Genomic DNA, 20,185 nt, shown 5'->3' with positions numbered 1-20,185 from the left:
TTCTTTATTCATTCATCCATCAGTGGACATTTAGGTTGTTTCTGTATCTTGGTGGTTGTAAAAATGTTTCAGTGAACATAGGGATGCATACATCTTTTCAAATTAGTGTTTTTGTTTTGTTTGGATAAACAGCCAGAATTAGAATTGCCGTATCTTTTAGCGTTCTACTCCTAGTTTTTTGAGGAATCTTTGCGTTGTTTTCCAGTGTTTCCAAAGGAACTGGTTTCCATTCCCACGACAGTGTACAGGCTTATCCTGACTCACTGGCCCTTATTGTGATCCTGGTGCTTTAATTTTTTGTTTGTTTGTTTTAAATTTTGGCTCTGGTTACCTACTGCCTAACTACAACTCAACCTGCTTAAGTACGGAGGAAGGGCTTATGGAAGAGTGATGACAATTACTAGTATCAGAATAAATAGAGCTTTGTAAGTCATTAAGTTAAAACATAGTGCTAAGGGTGGTCCTTACTCCATTCCTCGTATTTTCTTAGAGAAGAGGATACTTCACAAGAGAACCTGGAGGAATTTGGGAGTAGAGGTTTTCTCTCGACCACAATCATGCATGAGATAACAGACAAGAGGAAATGAACAAACCAGAATATCTAACTTTTCTCAGATGGCCATAAGATCTAAAATGTCACCCTCTGAGAGAAAGTTGGCAAAATATATGGGGAGAGCCCCACAAGCCTCAGCCAACAGAACAAAACACGGAAAAATACAAAGAAACACACACATAATAAACATGCAGAAGCACAGCCGTTGGGCAGTTTCTGCTCAGTGAACAGCATTCCAGACTGTGGCCTTGGCCCTGGCGCAGTGGCTGGCCTGCCGTGGGATTGAGACCTGACCCTTCTCAGGTCCTCGCTGTCTCCAGCACAGGTACCGTTAGGTTATCTGCCACACGCTCTGGCTGGCAGTAGCAGTGCTGAACAGCTTTGCACCATGCACCTAATTTGGGGACTATGATTTTGCTTGTGGTAACTTCTGTAGTGGAGCTGCACTTCTTTTGTGGCTACTGACCTCTTGGAGAGTAGAGCTGAGTAGAGATTTGAATTAACTTGGAAGAGGCTGGAGAAAATGCAGAAAATGCATCCATTCCTGGGAGGGACAGCCTAGGACACAGCTGCAGGGGTAAGAGCCCCCGGCATCTGAGTAATGCCCTCTGGCTGAGACTGAGACAGTTGTATGAAATTGGGAATGAGGCATTTTGATTTTAATTTCTGTGGGCTTTTAATTGCAAGGGGATTTAGCTGTGAGGAATTTGAATAACAAGACTTTCCTGTTGCTCATATTTGAGACATTTTGATGTTGTTGATCCTGTTTTTGGATTCATTTCATAAAGTCTGGTGAACTGCTTTGGATAACATGACTGGACGTGAGTGGTGATAGGAAAGAGAATAGTGAGTGAACTTTGACCTTAGGTGCTGCATGGAACGCTGCCTGACTCACGCTGCTAGTCTTGTGAGTGAGAAGTGAAACACCCATCGGCCATCCCAGAGGGAAGCTCTGTGTAGGAAGATGCAGAGTGCGGGGCGGCGCGGGCGCAGCGCTGTGCAGGCCGCCCGGCCCGGCTGGCTTCTGGCTCTTACAGTGGCTGTGACATCCTTTCCCAGCCTCCCTTTGTATGGTTCTTCATCATGTGCGTATCACCCATACTAACACTGGTATGTTTTTCTTTATTGTGTATACTTCAAAAATCTTTACCTCATGGTTTGCTAAAATGTGATATATATTTTTTCTGAATACAGACTAAAACACCACTACAAAAATGTTTTTAAAAGCCTGTCACCAAGCAACCAAAAATCGACTAGTGTGATGCCGGTGAAACACACCGTAATAAATACCAAAAGACTAAAAGCCTGGCATGTATTGGGGCGGATGCATGTCACCCCTGTCCTCAGGTTTCTGTTCCAACCCTCATGATAGAAAGTGGGGCTGGAGAGAGATTTTGGGCCTCTCTCTACCTTCTTTCTTACTTCATGTTGTGCAACAAAGAAGAACCTTTTCTGAGACTGACAGGCACTCAGGGAGAGTGTTCTCTAATCCTGCCCTCGGCGTTCAGGGTGCAGGGCTCCTTACTCCCGCGCTGGAAGTGGGCTTGAGTGAGGAAGACGGCAGTTGTCTGACTGCTCCACGGCCCATTTGTGGATCAGTAATGAACCTGCTTGTACTTTAGGTCTAAGCCTCATGCTCCTCCCCCCACTTACCAGGGAATCCTGTAATGTGGATAGCAACATGTACATTTCAGGGTCTTTCTGTCTTCTGTGTTTAGCTGTCAAGGTGGTCAAAGCCCGTAAAGTTTCTACTTTACTCTAACACAGTGAAGTTCCAACACAACGTTCAGTTACAGAAACAAGTGAAGAAGAAAAAGTTGATGGAAGAAAATGAGTGCTTTGTCACACAGCAGAATACTCTGCTTATAAACATACAGTGATAGCCTGTTGTGAAAAAGTGTCTTTTTAAGTTGATTTTACTTTATATTCAGATACAGTGGCTCTGAGTTCTCATTTCCCCAACCTGGGGCTTGCTTCATATGGTATTGTAGTCCCCTTGGCTGAGTCTGCAGCCTGGAGCAGGGGACCCTTCCCTGTTCCCTAGTCTCTGAGACACAAGGAGATGTTGTAGAAAGAATACTGGCTTTGGAGTCAGGCCTAGGAATGTGTTCTGGATGTTTGAAGTTGGGCAAGTTACTTAGCCTTCCTGAGTCTCAGTTTTTACATGTGGAAGATGGGGATAGTAACTCTCAAAGGGCTGTTGTGAGGATTGCGATAGCACATGTAATTGCACTCATTTGGTGCCTGACTGCCCCCTGCGCCCCCTCCCACAAATTGAGCTAAAGATACTCTTTGGAGGAGCCTTTCTCCCTGCTCAGTGCTCACGGTTACCCTCTGGGACTCACTGGGCAGCAGCAGTTATAAAACCTTTATTATGCATCCAGACCTTCTCCTTCCGTGCGCGTCTCTCCCTTTGTGTCCCTGAACTGAGGGCTTGGGGCTCCTCCTTACTACAGAGGACTCATCACTTGGGACTCAGACTTCATCATTTTCTTCATCAGCTTCACGGCTCTCCCCATGTCGCATCACCAGTTCCAAGACCACAGGCTGTAGCCTGTCTCCTACTTTCCCCCAACCCCAACCTCTATTCACGTAGAAGGAGCCAGGCTGAGCAGGTGTGCAGCACCTCAGTGGTATGTGGCACACAGTAGATGATCCTTGCCTGTGAGTTTCCTTTCTTGGACATGGAAGCTGTGAACTGGTTTTTACAGAGCTGTATTGACTATTACAATTGAGTACAGTGATCCAAGAACTGTGTTGTAACTTATTATTATTATTTTGTATTGAGGCAAAGCCAGTTTATAATGTGTCAGTTTCTGGTGTACAGCACAATTTTTCAGCCATGCATAAACGTACATACATTCATTTTCATATTCTTTTTCACTGTGAACTATTACAAGATCTTGTATATATTTCCCGGTGCTATACAGTATAAACTTGTTTATCTGCTCTATATATACCTGTGAGCATCTACAAATCTCGAACTCCCAGTCTTCCCTTCCCACCCGCCCCACCCCCTGGCAACCACAAGTTTGTTTTCTATGTCTATGATTATGTGTCTGTTTTATATTTAAGTTCATTTGTCTTCTTTCATTTTTTTTTAATTCCATATATTAGCAATATCATATGATATTTTTCTTTCTCTTTCTGGCTTGCTTCACTTAAAAAGACATTCTCCAGGGACATCCATATTGCTGCAAATGGCATTATGTTGTCGGTTTTTATGGCTGAATAGTATTCCATTGTATAAATACACCACATCTTCTTTAGTCATCTGTTGATGGACATTTAGACTGTTTCCATGTCGCGGCTATTGTAAATAGTGCTGCTGTGAACATTGGGGTGCAAGTGTCTTTTTGAAGTAGGGTTCCTTCTGGATATATGCTCAGAAGTGGGATTGCTGGGTCATACGGTAAGTCTATTTTTAGTCTTTGAAAGAATCTCCATACTGTTTTCCATGATGGCTGCGCCAAACTGCATTCCCACTAGCAGTGTAGGAGGGTTCCCTTTTCTCCACACCCCCCAGAGCATTTTTCAGTGCTCTGCCAGCTGTTGGCTTAAAGCAAGTTAAACAGATTAATTTATGTCACCAACTTATAGGAGCATCTCATCAGAATCAACAATTTCTACCTAGTACATGGACTGCGGGGAGAGTGGGCTGAGACGTCTGATCATGTGGAGAATGGGTGTGTGTGTGTGTATGTGTGTTTGTGATGGTGGTGGTTCACTGAGCAGCCTCTCAGCTCAGTCCTTGAAATGCAGGAGAACTTAGCAGTGACTGGGCGCTGGGGGTTTAAAGTGCTAGAAGCAGGCCCTGAGTGGCCAGCCAAGGAGGGGCAGCCCCGGAGCTCAGGTCTGTTGAGTTGCATTGTAACTCTTAACTTTCCATCTTAACCAAGAATTTCTAGGGAGCTTCCTCCTACTCATTTTCCTACATAAGACATATTAGTGTGTACTGGAATTACCTACAAATTCAGCATCCAAGATCTTGGATCAAATTGTGTTTTTTCTCCCAACTACCTTTTTTTTTTTTCAAAAGAAGAAAATTGGCAGGAACCTAGACCACAATTCTGTGATAACTTAATATTATTGAGAAACAGGCTACCCCCGTCCCCCCACCAGTCCACTGCCACTTGGACTGAAATTGTTTTAGTGACAGTATCTGTAAAAGCCAAAGTGCAGAGCCTTTCACAGGGACTGAGCTTTCACAGCTTTTCAAAAGGCTGGGGAAGGGCAGGGGTATTGAAGGGGGCAGAGCTAAGCCCGTGGAGCCTTGACCTTGCCCTGGGCCAACTGGGCCTGTCCTTTCTAGTCTGGTTTCTGTCACTTTTTAGTTCCTTTGCTCTGACAACACACACCGCAGGACCTCTCATCACCTGTTGTTCTCTCGCATTTTCCCTGGCATTTAAATATCCCCCTGCCTCTTCCCTGCAACAGTTAAATAGCATCTCACCATAACGGTGCTCTGCAGTTGACTTAATCCACCCAACACTGATTGAATTTGGGATCATTCCATTTTTTCCCTTTTTTAAATAACAAAATAGTCTACGCACAGAATAATGAGTCTAACTTTTGCATAAGATGTGTAGGCAGGGTGGGGCCATGCGGGCAGTGGGGGGAGGCTGCAGAGGACCAGGGTCATGCTGCAGCTCCTGCCAGGCCTAAGCGTGCTCCCTCCCTGGCACCTGGATGCGGGACTCCAGTGGGGGACTCCTGGGCGGTGAAAGTCAGAGCCTCATTCTGGATGACTGCCCCAGGCTGAGATCACCTACGAACTGCAAGATGGTGGTTCCAGTGAAAAATCAGTCTTTACTGTGATGTCTCCCAGTTTGTTGACATCACTGTGGATGATGCAGATGAAATATAATAGTAAGATGGACACACATTCCCACTCAGGACACCAAACTGAGGCCCGTGTGAATCTCTGCCTAGTTGCACCTCCCAGCATCACCTGTTTCACTTTCCCGATCCCCCCTGCTTTTCCACATAGTTGCACTTTCACTTTTAACTTTATAATATTAATATATTTCTCCAGCTTGCCCTTTCTGCCAAAGTTGTTGCTGAATTTTGCCTGTTAGGAATAATGTTGTACTGAGCATGCTTGTGACCATTTTTTATGTCCATTCACGTTTATTTCCTTAGAATAAAATCTTAGATTTAAATTGCTGGGTCAAAGCATCTTTATGTACATTTTTAAAAGCTTTTGACACCTATTTCCATGAGGAAGACTGTACTGATGTGTCCTGCTGGCCTTTGCTGACACTGCATGTGATCATCAGTCCATGTACAACCGCCAACTTGAAGAGGAATGAGAAGCCCCATTTTTGTTTGATTTGCATCATTTATTACATGAATGTTTCACCAACTGTAGAAAACATCTTCCTGAAGGGTGTGTGGTTGGCAAGACTAAGATGTCATAGAAAAGAGAAGGTTGGGGGGAAATACGAAATATAGCGTTAAGTATCTATTTATGAAGTGGATATGAAACGTAGCACTGTATGTAGCATTAAGTACATAGACACGTGAACTACAGCATTAATGCGTATCATGCATAAAGTACACGTCCTCCAAGTGGTCCACTCCCCGGACGGCTGTGGGCACCAGCAGGCTGCTCTTCTCCTGCACATCCTTCTTCAGGTCATTATTCAGGTGGCAGCGTCACTGCCTGGGCCGCCCCTCCCCTGCTGGCTGAGGGCACACACATCCTACCCTTGAAGTATTTGAACCTGCCCAGACCCAGGCAGCATCAAAATCCCCATCACTTTCCTCAGTGAGCGCGCCTCACTAGTCACGTGCGCTGGTGCGCAAGGCATCTTGGCCACTTACTCCCTGGGTGACTGCGGGTGAGATGTTTCACACTCTGAGCATCAGCTTCCTCATCTGACCCGTGAGGATGCAACACCTCCATTGTTGCTTGGTTTATTCAGCCCTCATCCTTTCCCTGTCTCTTCTACAGAAGCCAGAAGGGCTGTACCACATATTCATTTCCCCAGTCTCTTCGCAGTAGGGATAGAGGCTTGGCCAGTGACAGGTACTGTAGAAGTTACTTGGGTCTCTGGGAAAGATTTCATTTTTGTCATAAGTGAGAGATGCTGGCACTGCCATGTTCACGTTCTCTCCTTGCTTGGATCATTGATGTGATGTCTGGAGCTGCAGCAGCTACCCTGTGAGCATGATGGAAAGGCGAAGGTGACCACAGATAGATATAGGCTTTCACAGGGTTGAGCTACTTAACTGGTGAACCAATTCTAGGTTTCTTATTACCTGAAAAAATAAATTCCTGTTAGAGGTTTTCTATAAATGCTTCCTCGTGGGGTGTGAGAATCATGTGAAGCAATTTTAAGGATGAAGTACAGTGGCTAATACTGACAAGTACTCAATAGAAAGTATTTTGTGATTACTATTAGTAGTGTTAGTACCAACTGACCTCAGTTGCCACTAATATCTAGTGGCTGGGAGTAAGAAAATGCTTGTTGAAGATCATTCTCTACTTCCAGCTAGCATCAGTGACCTTGGGCAAGTCTTAAAACTCTGTGGGCCTCAGTTTCCTCAGCTGTTTATGAAATAATACCAAAGTTCCCTCTCAGCTCTAAAATTCTTTTATTTTTACTTTCCCTAGAAACCTCTTCCATTACAGTATGTAAGATCCTGGCTGACAGGACCAGAGAAGGATGGGGTGGGTGTGCGATATTGCTACTTATGTGTGCAGTTTACAAGTCCCTCAGCACCCGGGACTCCGAGCCAGGCCTCTGCATGTGGTGCCGTGTGGAGCCACAAATGTCACCTAAGAAGCAGTTGTGCCAGAAACGTCCAACCTGGACGTAACGGCATCGGGAGCAGTGTTATCCAACCAGCTTCTGTGGTGATGGGGACATCTGCACTGTCAGTATGGTAGCCGCTGGCTACGTGTGGATACTGGGCACTTGAAACGAGGCTGGGGAGATCAGGAACTGCATTTAAAGATGTAGGTTCATTTTCATTGAACCAACTAAAACTCAGATACTCATCTGTGGCTCATGGTCACAAACCTAACCTAACCTCCAAGCTACAGGAGCGGGGAGACGGCAGAACACTTTCCCACAGGGAGAGGATTAGACAGACCCACGGGGGAGCTTTATAGGATGACAGTCCTGGAGTCTTCAGACAGTGTCATTAAAGACAAAATACAAAAGCAGGTGAGGTGGGGACTGTCCTAGGTTAGAAGAGATTGACAAAACATAGAGCAGAAAGTTAGATTGGATCCCAGTTGAAAACAACAGCACAGACTTACAGCATTCCCGGGTCAGCGAGGGAACCGGGCACAGTGTGGGTGCACTGCAGTGTTACAGTTACTGTTAGTTTCCTCAGGTGTGACACTGCTGTTGTGATTACGTGGCGTGTTATTTTTAGAAGATGCATGATGAAGTACGAGTCGTAATGCCTACAACTTTCTAATGATGCAGCAGGGGTGGGTGTGTGCACGTGTGTGCGTGCAGAGAGTGGGAGAGAGAGAGAGGGAGAAAGTTTAACAGATACGGTGAATGTTTTTTTAAAATAGTCCTGTCACGCGTGATTCTTCCAATAAAGTAGAAAATGTACTTGATGAACCAGGAGACTTAGGAGAGGTTTCCGGTGAGAGCGTTCAGGTGGTTGTCTGCCTGCTTCCCAGTCTTCACTGCGAAGTGGGTGACAGGGAGCCGCTGCCAGAGGCCGCTACACACAGAGGAGCCAGGACTTGCTGATTCTAGAAATTCTCAGACCCCCAGATGCGGATGATGCTAAAATGAAGAAACGGCTTCCAGGCAAAGACAACACCCAGGGTCTGTCGGGGGAATACGGTATAAAGACGAAGACAGGAGTGCAGCTGTGGAATCCTTCGTTAAGTTTTGTTAAGAGGAAACTCGAGGGTCATGCCTTAGGCAACCGCTTAGACAGAAGCCCTTCTTTGAAGAGCTTCATTCTTCCGCAGCCCAGAAACAGCTGCCGCCGTGTGGAATGAGTGTCTGTGGGGCCCGGGGAGGGGCCGAGTGTGTTTCCTCAGGTGGAGGGCTGTGAAGCATGTAGGCAGCCTCCAAGGTGGCCTTCAAGGCCCCTGCCTCCTGCTATCCGTGCCTCGTCCAGACCTTCCCCTCTGAACACAGTACCGCAGAAATGGTGTCTGGCCAGAACACAATGACCTTGGGCTCTTGGGTTCTTGCACTGGGGAATCCCGCTGCCCTGTCTTCTGACTGCTCAGCTATGTGAAGAGGCCCATGTGAGGAGTGTAGTCTGTTTGAGCACACAAGCCCCCCAACCCCACATTCAGGTCCTTCCCAGACCCTCAGGATGTGACCTTATTTGGAAATTGGGTCTTTGCAGATGCCGTTAGTTAGGGTGAGGCCACCCTGGGCAGCGTGGGCCCATAGTCCGGTATGACTGGTGTCCTAGGGAGACCAGGAGGAGGGACACAGGAGCACACGGGGAGAGCCTGTGTGAGGATGGAGGCAGGGCCTGGAGCGACGTGTCTGCAGGGCAGAGCGCTCAGTGTGGCTGGCAACCCCAGAAGCTATGAGAAAGGCATGGGCCAGATCCTCCCCGGGATCCTTAGGACCCTGGCCTTGCTGACACCTTGATTCCAGATTTCTAGCCACAAGCACTGAGACAGTAAATCTGTTTTTCAAGCCACCAAGGACGTGAGCCTTTGTACGCTGGCCCCAGGAGATGAGCAGAGATGAGCCGAGCCCCCCGCTCGCAGCACCAGCTTGCGTGCCGCCTTGGACCTCTGCCCCGCTGCTGGTGCCATCTGCTCTGCAGCCTCGTGACAGACCCCGAGCCAGAAGTGCTGGCTAAGTTGCTGTTCAGTTTCTGCCCCACAGAAGCAGACATGTTTATTATGATTTTAACTGAACTTTGGGGTAACATGGTACACAGCTAAGATTAACATTGCAAGGATCTTGGGGGAAGGCCATACCCTTGGATGAATAAATACATTCACTTGTTTTACAGTTTGTTGGCTCTGGTCTAGAGCTATGATGATGGTTTGGAGACTTGTCCTTAGCAATTAAAGGTTATCAGACTGAAAAGATGGTTTGGGAAACAGTGTGGCCTTCAGGGTGGTGGAAAGACCATGCTTCCATGTTGCAGGGCGCGCACCCCGCCTTCCCCAGAGAACACGCCTTGTCTCCCTGTCCTGCACGACACGGGCTCTCCTTTCAGCTCTTCCTGCCCAACCGCTGCTGCAGGTCAAAGCACTGCTCTCCCAGGGTTCTTTCCGGACCACTGTAGGTAGACCCATGTTTCCAGTCTCACTTAGAGGAAATTTCAGAAAACACCAAGGAACAGAGATTCTTTGAACTCTTAGGCACCCGTCACTAAGCATCAACAATTTTGAGTTCAGGCCAGTTTTACTTGCTCGATCTCTGTTCCTTCTGGCCCTTCCCTGAATTATTCTGAAGCAAATCCCAAACATTTCATCCACAAGCAATGCAGCAGGTAGTGTTACCACACAATTAAAATCAACAATAATCTTCAGTATCTTTAAAAGTCTAATCAGTGTTTACACTTCTGTTGATTGTCTTGCAGTTTTTAAAAAATCATCTGTTTGCATCCAAATAAGGTGACATCATAATATTGATTTCTGTATCTCTTTAGATCTATAGTTTCCCCTCCATCTGTTTTTATCCTTTTGTTGTTGCCGTTTCCCTGTAGAAGAAGCCAGGTTGTTTTCCTTGCAGATGTGCCTACAGTCTGGGATTTGCTGGTGGCATCTCCATCACCACAGTGATTCAGATATCTCCATGATGTTTGTATTCTGTGTAAACTGCTGTGTAGAGGAGCTTGGTCAGATTCAGGTTTTGCTTTGTTTTGTTAGTTTTAGTTTGAAGGTCGACTGCAGAGGTGGTAGTGTGTCTTTCCATCAAAAGTTACACAGTGTCTACTAGTCTCCAGATAGCAATCAGTTGTCATTGCCTAATTAATTAGGGGGCAAAGCTGTAACATGTACATTCTGTTTTTCTTTCAAGTATATCTTTCGTAGGCCGAAGCACTGAGAATCATGCCTGTTCAAACAGGTGTAAAACAAGAATCATAGAGCTCATGTGCACGATTTAATGCTTAGATCCTGAGCACATCTTCGGGCTCTGCCTTGATCGCCCTGTCCGCCGCGCTCTGACCGTGATGTTACTCTACTGTGCATTCTAATGGCTCATCTCCCTCCACTCCCCTCCCCTCTCAGTGAGAATGGAAATCAGTCCCATTTTCATCCTTGAGCTTGAGATGTCCAGTGCTACCCCTGCACACCTGGGTCTGCCTGAACCTCTGCCCCACACCCGGGAGTTCGGTCCCCTTGGGCAGTTCTTCCCAACCCTGAGTCACCACCTAGCAAGACATGGCTGCAGCTCCTTTGCACAGGCTTCCCTCAGGGCTGGGCGTGGGGATACACCAGCTCAGCGGGTGGTCCACGTGGTTATCGCACATGGGGAAGGAAGTGCACTCAGGTGCTTATGGCCATTCACCATATGCGAGCTTAGAATAAACGTGCAGAGAGTGCCTGTTGCTGTATCCCCGGAGTGGTCATTGGGAGGATTGCCAGGAACTCCAAAACGTGCTGATTTTACACATTTATTTTTTGTTGAAGTACAGTTGGTTTATAACAGTGTATTAATTTCAGGTGTACAACATAGTGCTTCAGTATTTTAATAGATTACATTTCATTTAAAGTTAGTAATAAAATATTAATAGAACACACTGTGTGTGTCCGTGCTGACGTGGAGAGGCCAGCACCTCCCAGAAGGCAGGCCTCAGGGCCCTGGAAGAATCAGGGAAGCTGCTGGAGATGCAGAAAGCACTGCAGAAGCTGTCCCGCCCAGCACTGGGGCTGCCTGACTGCCCCGAAGTTATGCCCGCACACAGGTTTCATTATCACAGACTTTTTCCCCTAAAAAGTGATCTGATGTCAGTTACTTAATCCCTAACTTGACAATAAAAGTGACACTTACTGGATATCTGCACTGTGCTGGGCGCTTTCCTGGGGCTGTTTTGTGCCATCCCCCACAACCCTGTGAGGCAGTAGGGAGAGGCAGAGCCCAGACTGGAACCCGGAGAGCCTGGTGTCCGGATCGTGCTTGTCAGTCTCCAGACCCTGCACGGTCACTTCTTCTCCCCAGGGCACTTAACTCCCAGACTTCTGCCCGGCGTGGGAGGCAGGCCCGTGGCTGCAGGCCTGACACTCTCCTGGCTGGAGGGGCAGCGGGCGGTTTGGCAGCTGCAGGCCCCTTTCCTCTCTGTTCCCGCCTCCCCCAGCCACTCGCTTCTGTGCTTGATGATCTCTAAGGGCTGTTATGGAGTGACAGTGACTCAAGATGGCAGCCACCACGGACTTGGGAGTAAAAGTCCCTTGCAATTTCCGACTGTTGGAAGAACTCAAAGAAGGCCAGAAAGGAGTATGAGATGGCACAGTCAGCTGGGGTCTAGAAGATGACGAAGACACGGCACTTACAAGATGGACAGGAGTGATAATTGGGCCTCTGACAATGACTTATGAAAACCGAATATACATCCTTAAAATAGAATGTGGACCCAAATACCCAGAAGCACCCCTCTTTGTAAGATTTGTAACAAAAATTACCATGAATGGAGTTACTAGTTCTAATGGGGTGGTGACCCAAGAGCCATGTCAGTGCTAGCAAAATGGCAGAATTCATGAAGCATCAGAGTTGTCCTGCAGGAGCTTTGGCACCTAGCGACATCTAAGGGAAACGTGAAACCCCCTCGGCCACCCAAAGGACAGTGTCACAGCAATTCATCACAAAGGAGAACCACAGGCCCTCCCTTGCTCCCCATTCGACTTAAGCAGTCTTCATTTCCCACAGCAGTACATTTTCTAGATACGTCTTATAGACCTCAAAGTGCTGGAAAGGAAACTCCCACTCAAAGGCAGTTTATCTTGAGATCCTGTAAATGATACTAATTTTTTGTCCATTTGAAATACATAAGTTGTCCTGTAACAAATCATCCTGTTAAGTGTAACCACTGTCCACATAGTTGAGCTTCTGGGATCAAGAAAGTGTATTTAAGTTGATTCCCATCATAACTGGTGGGCACATGTAACTCAGCTGTGAAAGGACACATCACACAGTCACCTTGCTGCTGACGACATGGCCTGGGGTCTCTGCCTTCTCCCCCTCCCCCTGCTTCCCTTCCTCCCTGCAGCAGCCCTCCAGCTTGGGGTGGCTGCTTAGGGTAGATGTGAAGGTTTCAGGTCATAGCCTGTGGGACTACTGCTGGGTGTGTGTGGGCACTTTGCATCCCTAATTTCTTTAAGTCTTAAATGATGCCCCCCTTCTGAGCTGTCATCCTTTCCCACTCTCCACTACCACCCTTGGCCGAAGCATAGATTGTAGCCCCCTCTGCTCCCCTCTGAAATTGGCCATTGGTGAGAAATTCAGGGCTTTCCCCATATCTTCTCCCCCCACCTTAATCGAGGGGTGCCGCTTTTCCTTCCTCTTCAAGTCCCTTTTGCACCGTCACCACCCAACACTTTCTTTCCATGACACTTCGTTGCTTTGGCCAGAAGCCATCAGGTAAGGTTGGAAATAGTCTTTGACCTCCCTCATTTAGTTGTGGAACCACATTTATTTACTCTCCACCGGCCTGGGAACCGCTTTTTGGGTCCTCGGCCTGACCCCCTCTGCTGTCATCATCAGCAGATGCTTTTTTTTCAGCTCAGGTTTTGATAAGGTGACAAGAGCAGTCACCAGGGCTGCTCAGACCTGCCAACTCTGAGTCCTTGGTGGTTAAATGTGGAGAAAGGCCACAGAACGCACCTGTGAGCACACACAGTCCCTCTGAGTGAATTGGTTTCTTTCCCTGTAATTGCTTTTGCATTTAAAAATTGAGGTAGTTTAAAACAGGGCTCTCACTTGGTCATCCTTGCAGTCCATTTGGGTCTAGTTTGGAATCTGACAACTGGAACAAAAAGAGTCTTGAATTCAGTGCATACCTTGGTTCTGGTGCTGCTGCTTCTCACGGTCCTGAGCAGGGATTAAGGATGAACTCGGACTGCACGGCAGATCCCCCGCATTGGCGGGCTCGACGTCCTGGCAGATTGCTGCATTTTTCCACTTTTCTTTTCAGGACCACTAAATGCTGAGATGTGGATGCATACAGAAATAAAAGCAATTCATCGTGTTCTAAGGTTTTGTTTTTTTTTTTTTTTTAGTTTAGTGTTTGTGTAAAACCACCTTTTGAAGCAGCAACTATCAAGTCCGAAAAGCAATTGATGTTTCCATTAATCTTTTTCTAGGGAAAACTGTAGTTCTAAGGATTTAACATCCTGTAAGTAAAGTTTAACTCAGCAGTATTCCATAAGCAGCCTTTTTATTGTCAGACCATTGCCTGATTTTATTATAATAAAAAAGAAGTGTGTGTTAATATTAAAAAAAAAAAGGCTGTTCCTCCAGAGATGGGAAATATTTGTGATGGTCAAACAACTGAGAAACTATGGTGTTTTATAGACACTTCACATTTGTCATTTATGACTCTTCCTACTTGACAAAAATAAACAGGATTTCTATGTGGGACAAAATCAAAAATAAGATGTTAGTAAGAGAATTCAATGTGAGAAAACTTCAAAAAACAACTGCATCCCCCTTGACTAGACCCTGTTTCAACACATGGCAGGGATATGGCTCAGCGGTGTCAGGAGGGCTCAGCTCTGCTCGGGGCGTGATGACTGTGATGCTGCGGGGTGCTCAGCACCGCTCAGGAGGAGCCCCGGAAAGATGCGGGTGACGAAGGCCCTTGGGGGCTCAGAAACACTGGGCCACACCCGGCCCTTCAAACCCAGCTGAGGAGCTGGAAGAGAAGCTGGGGGCTGAGCACCCGGGCCCCTCCCAAAGCTGGTGAGCAGCCTGGGCCCCAGGGGATGCCCAGAGAGCTTGGAATCAAGGGGGAGGAAACAGCCGCACGCTGAGGAAGCCCCACAGCAGATGAGCCAGGGACCAGCGACTGAGCAGCGGGAGCCCTGAGCCCACAGCAAGAAGGGTGGGAGCCCCCCGGGGCAGCAGCCAGGCCCACGTCCCCTCAAGACGCCAGATGTCTCCCCACCCGCCCAGCAGCGTCACGGCCCCCTCCCCTCCTCTGCCAAACCGGAGCCGCCTTTTCTTGAAAGCATTCTGGTCTCTGGCCCAGAGGACGCTGGATCTAGGTGAAGGTCGCGGTGCCATCCAGTGAGGGTGGCTGTCCAGCTTTCTTCCTCACAGGGTCCTTCCTGCCAACTGCAGGTGGGGACTGGGCGTCTCGGGAGGGACTGATGCCAGCACCTCCCCGACTGAAGGTCCAGCCAGTTCAGGCACGGGGACCAGAAGTCCCAGTCAGAGTCCACAGCACGGAATCAGCAGACCCTCTGATATGAAAGATAAAAACTGCAACCCACAAGCAGGAAAAGTAATTCAGATCAACTAAAAGCACGCTGGACGTGGCTGGCACAGCAGACTAGCCATCCTGAGTGACCAGGGAAACCAGGAAGGGAGCTATGAGGGTGTTCTCCTGAAGCCCGGGGGCCCGGGGCAGCATCAGGGCCAGCCTGGCACCAGTCAGGGGATAACGCTCAGGCCCCGCTCCAGACCAGCGGAATCGGACACTAGCCCGGCAGTCGCATCTCAACAAACCCTCTGCGTGACCCCCGACCTCTGAGTCGCTCCCCTCCCCCGCTCCCCTGAAAGCACCCCCACTTCCTCTCCTCCAACCTCCCTCTTCCCCCTCCATCTTCTCAGCAGATGCTGCCTCGCTCCTGACCTCACTGAGGAGGCTGAAGAACTCGGAGGACTTCATCCCCCCAACCATGACCCACCCTCGCCCTATGCCCACCTGTTCCCCAGGCTGCTTCCTGGCTGCGCTGCTGCCGGGCGCTGGCTCCCACCTCCTCTTCTGTCACCAACTGTGGCCCCTTTTCTTTCCTCTTTTGCAACAAAACTCCTTTAGTGGTGTCTGCTGCTCACAGATTCACCCATGACCTCCAGGCCGCTGAATCCAAGGGCCATTCCTCTTTCCCTTCCATATCAGGATCACCTGAAACAGCTGACGGCTCCCTTCCTCCCTGGGCTCCAGGAGGACAGACCCCCACCCCATCACTGCCTCTTCTCACCTCCTTTGCTGGAGCAAAGTCCTCCCGCTGCTTCATGTGGCGTTTTCCCTCTGCCCTCACTTCCCTGGCGAGCTCGCCCGGCACGTAGCTTTAAATAACCAACATGCAAATGACTCCAAAGTGAGTTTCCTCCCAAATTTCCCTTGAGCCCCCTGTCAGCGCAGGCCCCGCAGACTCCACGTGCCGTAGTGGACCTTGACCCACCTGGCTGACCTCCCCACATCTCAGAGGCTGGCAGTGCCCTCCCGGGGCCTGGCCACTCTGGAGACAAGTCTGCCTGCTCGTTCTGCTCTGCACCTGACGGTCAGGAAATCTTACTGGTTCCGGCTTCAGGACACATCTAGAGTCTAACCATTCTCACCAAGCCCACCAGCCACCTTCCTGGACCAGCCCTCTAGTTTCCCTTCTCCCACCTGGCATTGGCTCAGGATGACCCCTTTCCTGCATTAATCAGATAATGTCCTCTTTTTGCTCAAAAACTGTGTGACTGTCTACTCCACCCAGAGGAAAAGCGAAACTCCTCAGAACGGCCTTTCAGGCCCTAGGACTCCTCAGAGGCTTGGCCTTCCTCCATCTCCTCCCCTGCAACCCCTGCCCCTCCACATACACATTCACTCTGCTCCTGAACAGGACAAGCTAAATTAACATCCTCAAAGGGGTAAGATACTGCAATGAGAAATAAGGAGAGAATATACACAAGAGCTACCCCAAGAACAAGGAAAACTGGAAATAAAGGAACACACAGTAGAAGGACTAGGAAATAAAGCTGTAATTTCTTTGAAAAGAAAGCAAAAGGCAGAAGAGTAAAACATTAAAAGAATAATTCAAAAGAAAATTCCTAGGATTGAAACACAGGAGGTTCTAGATTGGAAGGGCCTGCCAGGAACCCAGGACCAGGCTCGTTATCATGACAGAAATTCTACAGCTTGCAAAGTGATCACAGAGAAACAAGAATCACTGTGGCTGTCAGGTTCTCAGGCAATACTGTTGGAAGCTGGAAGACAGTATGATTGAAACTTCACTAGGAAAGTGACTTCCAGTGCAGAATTCTCTGAACATCCTATGATTTCAGTGTCAGGGCAGAACAGAGACATCCCTCAGACACGTGAGGCTCAGCTGCAGGGGGCAGGCCGCCTCCTGCTCCTGGAGAGCCGCTGGGTGGGAGGGGTGGGGGGGCTGCTCTTGTCTGTCAGCTTCCTTGCAGCTCCAGCGGGCGAGCATAAAGCCTTTGATGACTTTCCCAGGGCCTCCGCCAGGAAATGGTTTGAGTCAGTTCTTGGGGCTGTTGGGGGTGTTCACAGGATTGTAGGTGGATGGTGCTTGGTGCTTGTTTTGTCCTCTCATGGACAACACTTTAAATAGTGGGGTAAGGATCCTGTTAACACACAGCCAGCACTGCTTCTGATGGCCGATCCTACAAAAGCCACAGGTCCACCTGGTACAGAACCGCGAAGGTCTCCGGGGGGCACTGAGCAAAGAACAGGCCAGAGGAACGGAGAGCCCAGCCTCTCTGGACTTCTAGATTTTGCGTAAGCCTGAAATTGTGGCTTGGTTCCTCCTTGCCCCTGTGGCAGCTCTTCCCCTTGAAGGACGTTGGGGCAGCTAGGCACACGCACACAAGCACACACTGCTGGCGAAGGCTCGGAGCTACCAGGCAGAGCAGCGGTACCAGGTGCTTGGGATTTTGGAGCTGGGCAGGTCTGGGTTTCCTTTCACCACGGAGCAGCAGAGCAGCAAGCCTGTCTCTCCAGTGAAAGCCCTACACCGCCACCTTCATCTCCCCTTCACAGTGCTTCATGCGCTACACGCCGTCTCCATCTGACCGTTCACTTCAATCGTCCCACTAACCAAACAAGGTTGTCCTGAGTACACAGAAAACCCTTACAGGAAATGGCGTGTCCAAGTCATACCAGTGGTTGAGCTCTGAGATGAACAGAGACACCCAGGCTCGAGTCCCCACTTGTGACCTCCGCTCTGCAGGCTCCTTGATGACAGGGACTGCCGCAGCCTCGTGCCAGAGGTGTCACACTGCAAGGCTGGACTGACCACACTCCCCTGTGGTCCCCTCCTGCTGTGACCTGCCAGTGCACACTGGGAGGCCTGCTACCCCACACACCACCCCTGATGCCAAATGCAGAGGAGCTGTCCCAGGCTGTGCCAGGGGACGGCTCTCCGAAGCTTGAGCGTTGAGGCCGCTCACTTCCCCCTGGCGGTCGCCAGGCTGGACTGTGAGGTGCACGAGCGCTGTTAGTACTTGCCTCTCAGCACTTAGCACGATGCTGGCATGCGGGAGGCGTGCAGCAGACACCTGCTGAATGTAGGAACCGAGCCTCCCATCTCCCAAGTGGGAGCGGGAAATGGGGCAGTGGCATCCGTGAGGCGGACGTCAGCAGACCCCAGCCATCTAGTGGTCTTCAAGGGACCTAGAAGGAGCCTGCAGCCTTTCTCTGATAGGCATCACGGGTGACAGTCATCTTGGAACTGACACCTCGCACTCTCTCCTCCAGACATGATGTGGGAAAATTAAGACCTGAAAAGAAAGGCCTCTTGAAGCTGCAGCAAAAGACTGGGAAGAATGAACAGGCTGTGTATGTGCTCAGGGGAGCTGTGCATCACACTTCGGTCCTGCTTTTGTGAATTTAGCCAAGGAAGCAAGAGCTTTGAGGCCGCCTTACACAGAAGCAGTGCATGTGGAATTGCACCGGGTGGTTCGAGGGTCCCTCCCAGCCAGGAGGGTGGGTGCGGGAAGAGGACAAGACCTCTCCCAGGTTTCAGTTTCTTCCCTTCTGTGCTGGGCACACAGGGGAGGAGGTACTGAGTACAAGTCAGAAGCATGGCCCTTGGCAAGAACCGTCCGCGTCTGCCTCATTCCAGCTGAGACCCTGGGCAAGGCCACTGGCTCTCTCCTGTGTCATACAGTGGTGATGACAGTGCCCAGCAGTGCCGTGACCCCCCGCAGTGCTGTGACTGTTCAGGGCCGCTGGGAGCGGAAAGGCCTGTCACACGTGCAAGCTCACGACAGGCCTCCCTTCTCAGACTACCCAGGTTTTGAAGGGCCTTGGAAAAAGCAAGCTGCCATTCTAATGGATTCTGTAGTACATCGTAACATGAGCAATGGCCGTATTTTTAAGTGAAGAAAACAATCTTCAAAACAGTGACCAAAGCTCCTGATTGTCACTCTCAGAGTCAGGCACAGGTGAGAACAAACAGAGACCACACGAGTGTCACCACAAGACCATCTTTATTGGGCACCAAACCAGAGAACCCATGTGCTTTTTGTGGACATCGACTTTTCTTCTTTCACATTTTAAAATGGAATTGTGCACACACACTCTTTGAAAAACTCACGTTTTCGAGGACACTAATCTAATCTAAGAAATCATTGTGAGATGTTCTGAGATCCGAATTCAAACACCCATCAGAACTATTCAAGCAGCTTCTGTACATCCTGTTCGGCTGCCTTCGGGGCCTGAGAGCTGGAGCCGCTGTCAGCGGGCTGCCTGTGTCAGCGGCTAGGAAGTGGCTCACTGGGGAGTCGGAGGCTGCACTTGCAGTGGGTAAGTGGGGAGGTGTCAGCCCAGCTGTACCTGTAAATAGAACCTCCCCTTACCCCACAAGTGCTCTGCCTTTCCCTCAGCGTGTTACTCAGCAGTCAGCCCAACAAGTATTTTTCATGCGCAGGGAGGTGCCCAAGTGATGGGGGTCACCCTCGCTGCTGCTGGTCAGGAGACACAGCAGAACCAGGGCTTCCATGACCTGCCTCCCTCTTGCCAGATGGGGGTGGTCCCTGGGCGGCCCCACCGGCCTCCCCTGAGAAATGTCAAAGCTGCAAAACCTGTTGCCAAGGCCCCGGGGCACCGAGAGACGTGCAGACACTACAGAGAGCTGGGCACGGAGACTCCGTGTGTTACACCGGTGAGGGGAGCGCTGGTGCGGAACGCTGACGGGACGGCTCTGACTCACGCTGACACGGGCCCATGAAGGTGTCTGCGTCTCCTGTTCCTCCGTCTTTCAGGATTCACAGTTGGCTCTATGTCAGGCGTTAAGCAGCCTGGCGGCTTCTGGTCCAGCTGGGTCTCTCTGTAGTCTTTGCACCTTTGCATCCCTCTGTGAAGATCCAAGTTCAAATGCCGGAAACCGTAATGTCTCTGGGACCAGGATGTCGGACAGAAAGTGAATGGCGCCAGGCATGCCTGCAACGTAAAACACAATCCCTTATGAAAGAGGGTGTGAGACTGGTGTCCACACCAAGTGACGTTTTGGGGGGGAGTGGATTTTCCTTCTTTTAACAGAGGTACTGGGGACTGACCTAAGCTAAGCATATGCTCTACCACTGAGCTATACCCTCTCCCCCCAAAACCAAGTGACCTTTAATCACTGCCTTTACCAAAGCTGTAAGGATGTGGGGAAAAAGTGGTGAGGACTTAAAAAATAACTTCACAAACAAAAAAGGAAATCCCTGTATCCTCACCCAGCAGGTAATGACACCAGTTGTCTTCACTACCTATTTAAAAAAATTGGTTTCTGAA

At 49.3% G+C, this 20,185-nt stretch overlaps 2 pseudogenes; both read left to right on the top strand.

The window, feature by feature from the left end:
- Positions 1 to 20,185, top strand: part of LOC141574911 (connector enhancer of kinase suppressor of ras 1-like) — a 95,725-nt pseudogene that overhangs the window by 51,155 nt on the left and 24,385 nt on the right.
- The window catches only part of LOC141574913 (ubiquitin-conjugating enzyme E2 variant 1 pseudogene), a 47,917-nt pseudogene extending 27,732 nt beyond the window's left edge, over positions 1 to 20,185 (top strand).

Source organism: Camelus bactrianus, chromosome 24 (assembly GCF_048773025.1).
Source record: "Camelus bactrianus isolate YW-2024 breed Bactrian camel chromosome 24, ASM4877302v1, whole genome shotgun sequence".
In the NCBI taxonomy this organism is placed as follows: Eukaryota; Metazoa; Chordata; class Mammalia; order Artiodactyla; family Camelidae; genus Camelus; species Camelus bactrianus.
This window is presented reverse-complemented; position numbering and strand designations above follow the sequence as displayed.